We start from the raw sequence: 5,362 nt of genomic DNA, 5'->3' as shown, positions 1-5,362 counted from the left end.
ACATGAGGAAAAACTTCTTCACTGTGAGGGTGACAGAGCACTGGAACAGGTTGCCCCGAGAGGTGGTGGAGTCTCCTTCTCTGGAGATATTCAAAACGCGCCTGGATGCAATCCTGTGCAATGTGCTCTAGGTGACCCTGCTTGAGCAGGGGGGTTGGACTAGAAGATCTCCAGAGGTCCCTTCCAACCTCAGCAATTCTGTGGTTCTGTGTACATTCCACCTGTTTTAGAACATGTGCAATATTCTTTTCAATTTATGCTAAAAACATCTAAGTGTGACCCTAGATAATAATACACAACATGGTTTGCAATACTGATTGCCTATCTTGCCAGAAAGTGAAAATATTTTCTGTGAAAAAGAGCTCTTAAGTTTTCTAGACTTACTTTCTGATCCCTTGCATAAAATAAAAATTTCCGTAAGGTGGCAGTGTTCTGTTATTTCCTATACAGAGAAGCACATCATTAAACACAGTCTTTTGAGATTCCTTAAGAGAGAGGCATAATATTCATAAATGCCAGGCCTTTTGATTACAGCAAACTTAAATTATTTAGAAAAACCATCAGAGAGAAGAGCAATTCACCCATTAATAAAATATAGCCACACTTGCAGAATGCGCGTTAGGTAATGAAAGTGCTGGCATCTAGCAATGCTGTGTGAAAGTGCCTGGATTCGAAATGAAAGGCCATATTCAATAGGCAGAATTCTTGTTCTATATATATATATGTATATAGAATATATATATATAGAAGGTTCCCCTTCCCAGAATATACATAGAGAGAGAGAGAGAGAGAATCTCTATTCTATATATAAGGATTTCTCTGATTACATCTCCAGCAATGCTGGAGATTGAATGTGCCTGATATTTTTGCATTTGAATCCCTAACGGTTAGGTTGGTTAATAAGAAAGCATTCAGCGAAGTTATTGTGATCCAAAGCCCAGCACACATGAGACTACAGAAATCAAACGTGCCAATAGACCTCATTCACTCCCATCATCGCTAATGGCCAATCGAAGAGAACAAAGAGCAAAAATCCTCCGGCTGTGCCTAACTGGAAGTCCTCAGAAGACACTTTCAGCTCCTGTAGCTCCTCTCCGCGGGCCTGGGGTCACAGCTGTGCAGGTACCCAGCACACGCAGGCTGCGCAGCCCCGTGCTGCCCTTCCTCTTGCCGCAGAGCCCGCTGCACTGTGCAGCGCAGGCAGCAGGGCCTGGGAGCCAAAGTCAGTCCCCCGGCGGCGCATGGCAGTGCAGGAGTGCTTTGAGGAAATCATATTTTTTTCAGACATAGATCGAGGCGCCGTGAACATGTTGTTATTGCTAACAGCAAACGAGACCATCTTCTGTGACTGGAAATGACTCGAGACACTGGAGGACGCACTTTGGGCACGTCAATTCTGGCTAAGGGAGCAAAGTCCGGGTGCCGAGGGCAAGGACGGGCATCGAGTGGATGGCTACACATCCCTGCCTGCCCACCGTGTGCCCCTATCGCTCCCCCCGGCAAAGCAGAGGACCCAGCGGAGCTGCTGCACATCTCCATGCAGGCACCTCTGCAGAGGACTGCTGCCCCCAGCAGCTGCACTTCTCACCGCCTGGAGAAGCCTATGAGTGGCTTTGTGCCACCTTGTTTTGCTCCAGGCTTGCTCAAAGTAGAGAACATGTTCGCAATCACCGGGGCCACTAAGGGAAAGGGGGTTTCTGTGGTGATTGTTTCAGGACCTAGAAGTAGCAAGGGGATGTAGGGGGCCTAGAGAAATGCAGAAAGACTCAGAGCTTGTCTTGCTGGAGGAGGAAAGCGGGAAGGCTACGGGGAGCCGGGGGGAGAGCAGGGCCGAACCCCTCCAGCCCATTTGCCGCAGGCTTGGCAGCATCTCTAAGGACCTTGCCCATTGACTGCGTGGCATTTGGGGCCGTGGTGGCTGGCAATGCTTTTCTGAACCTTCCTGGGGACCTTGCTAGAAATTGGATGTTGTTAAAATATTTTCCTGCAGTCTTACAACTCTGTGTAATAAAGACCATAAAAGACCATAATCGTACAATTCCCTTACAATTATGTTGCAGCTGTAAAACACAATCATCCGAACACATTTTGTTCTGTGGCTCCTGGAACAGCGCTCTATCTCACCCTTCCTCCGCCGTGGCTCTCCTGTCATGAACACCGAGGTTATGGTATGTGGCTGCGTGCGCATGTTTTATTATGTTCGTTAGTTTGCATGAAACGTGTCAGGAAAATGAACTGGAGCACGAAGCCTTTTTGTCAGCTGCCCTGTCAATAAGAGTCGACACTGACTTGGAGCTGGGAGGAGGAGAGATGCAGGCATATACTGAAGTCAACAGAGGGCAACCTGACTACATAGACTAACGAAGATCTGCAGGGATGTTTCTGAGGGAGCTATGCATACAAACCTAGAGCATGATTTTTTTGGAGATACTGAATGTTTTCTGGCATTACAAAAGGCATTTTTACAATGCAAAATTGTTCATGTGTAGAAAAGTATAACTTTTATCCATAGAAGTAAGAACCACCCACAAGAAAATTAAAATTCAAACTTTCTGACAGGCATTAAAGTTTCCACGTGGTATTGGATCATCTGCTCCAAGTCTCCTTACGTGTTATTATCCCAATTCATAATACTTCTTCAATTATCAAGTTGTCAATCTACAAATTATCATGATTTTCAAATTATTAGTCTATACAGAATATTACACTGGCAGTGACTTGGGAAGACAGAATAAAAGATCTACCACACTGCATCCAAGAATTGGATTGGTGACCATCAGTGCCTTCTACCTTGCAAAGACATGTTCAACAGAAAGCATTTTTTCAGATGATTCCTCTTGTCTTTGGTAAAACCCTCTCTGTAAACTCCCTTCTTTGTTAAGAGTGAGCGCCGTGGCAGGCTCCGGTATATCCAGAAAGAAACAAGAGTGGCATTTTGTTTTACATTCTTGTCCAAAGCAGGGTACTGTCCCACTTTCCAGACTGCTCTGCCTATTGCTCAACACATTTCCTATCCCTCAAGCCATAAAGCAAGATGACTCGAGAAGTGACCAGGAACTACAGCAAGTCCATGACCATAATGAGACACTCTATCTGCGGTTCTGCACTAAGCTGAAAGCTGGCAATATGTGGACAACATGGGATGAATAAGAAGGAGGAAGGCAAGTGAGGTTGTGTCAGATGCAGAATAACAGCATACTTCAGACTCAGGGAAGAGGCAGGACAAGTTTTTAAAAAGTGCCTCTCACGAGGCATGGATCCTGTTCTGCAGATATTTTTCAGAGATCTGGAGTTCCCACATGCTTTTAGGAGAGTTAAGGAGTTAGGAAATTCCTTTGCTAGCGAGGGCTCTAGGGGAAGCACATCATCAGGCAGCGGTGGGGCCGTTGAAAGGGCTGCACCCTCAAGTCAACAGGAAACTCAGCAGGAGTCCCAGACCCCCTGAACTGCTGGGCCTGCTGGTGAAACCCATTTGGCTTCTCTCCCACCAGATGGTGGCCACACAAAAGGGCACTGGTCCAAGTTGTAGCGATGGTGCATCTAAGTCCTTGGTCACATACCATGGTTAAATATCCAGCACGTTGCCCCTGGCAGTGGCTTGTCAGCAAGGCTGGAATCCAGCTGCCTCACCTGAGCAAGTGACTCCTATTTGCATTTAAATGTTAGGCACCTGGGGAAGCCATCCTCCTAACACAAGTACCTAAATGCCCCCTATGGTCAACAGGTGTCTTTGAAAGCAAGTTCCCAGGAGATCCTGTCTGCCTATCTTATGTGCATGCACTAAGGCCAGCGCAATCTTTCTCGGGGGCCTTCAAGGATTCCTGCCTCACTGCTTTTCGTATATACGGAAAGTGAGCAATTGAGGCAGGATTCATCTCATGTCACTGAGGCTGTCAAAAAGTCAGATATCTGGTTTAATAGGTCTGACAGAAGGCTAGTCTTCTAGGCTCCTACAGCAGATGGAGGAGACTGGCCATTTGAAAGGGTTATTCATCCTATCCCATGACAGGAGTCAAGGACACATGGGAAGAATTGCCCTTCAAAGGCTGACTGTGGCACTGCTTTCGGCTGAGCATGGAGGCAACCCAGGTGGCCAAGGTTAGACAACTGACTTTGAGACAGTCAAAACTGGTGAGAGGAATCTCACCCTATTTTAGGAGGAAATGCCTCCACAGGCATGAAAAACTAGGGTGCTAGTTGGGCATTGCAGGCAGATGGACTGGATCCTGCCCTGAGGTGTGACAGGGAGACAACTGCACAGCTCTTGTGCAGAGGAAACAGATGATTCTAGCTTTAGTCATCAGTTTGCTTAACTTTACTCGTCTGTGCTACTAGAAAGAAAGTGGGTATCTGATGTCCTGCCTTCTGACTTCCTTCCATCTGACTTCCTCTTGGGTATTATTTTGCAATACTGGTCAATATCTTTGCATATCAGTAACTCAGCATACCTTGTAAAATACTGTTCTTTTCACGTTAATCACTTCTGAAAACTAATGACCTGATATCTGCGCAAGGAGATTACAGAGGAAGTCAGATGCAGTATATGAAAACTTGGTTTGAACATGAGAAAAGTTTGAGTTGTTTTCATTAGGTTAAGCAGAAGGAAAAAATTATTCACTATAGGATACATTTGTGTAGTGACCATAATTCAAAGGCTATGAAATGCAAATTAAGATAGGATTAAATATTACTGATGTTTTCCTTTTTCTATGCTCGATTATCATTGCCAATTTAAACTTTTTAATAGAGATTTGTACCAGAGCTGGTTATAAAGTGCTGATTATTTTTCACACTAAAAAAATCTCTTTCATTTCTTTTAAGCTTCTAGTGAATTTTTTCATGTTTTTAATAAAAATCAAAGCCAAAACCAGAAATATTTCTTACTTTTTAATTAGCCTCAAAATTCTTCAGTTTTACTGTTACTGGAAAACATGTAAGTTTAAATTGCACTGGAAAGTTTCCACACATGTTTTCATGTTAACTAAAAGCCTGCTTTTGTCCAAAACCATGTCCATTAAAAAAATGCAGTGGTTATGCATTATTTCATTTTCTTTGATTCCAAAAGCCCTGGCAAATGAGGTCTTTAAAACAAAAATAAAACCTAAATAATGAGGTAATGAATGTGCAGGTATCCTTTAAGAGATATGTATTACATCAAGGAAATGACACCCTTCTACTCAAAGAATGGATTCTCCTATGCTCTGCTGTTGTAATCAAGGAACTGGCCTTTTTATCAACAGAGCTAGAGTTTTGGTGACTAACAGGAAAAATTTTACAGCAGTCAGGAACATTTTCTGTGTTCAAACAGAAAATCTTTGAAGTAATAAATTCCTGTGATTAGACCATCTTTCCTTTATGAAAG

This window comes from Apteryx rowi, unplaced genomic scaffold, assembly GCF_003343035.1.
Source record: "Apteryx rowi isolate R43461 unplaced genomic scaffold, aptRow1 scaffold_423, whole genome shotgun sequence".
In the NCBI taxonomy this organism is placed as follows: Eukaryota; Metazoa; Chordata; class Aves; order Apterygiformes; family Apterygidae; genus Apteryx; species Apteryx rowi.
Note: the sequence above shows the minus strand (reverse complement) of the source record.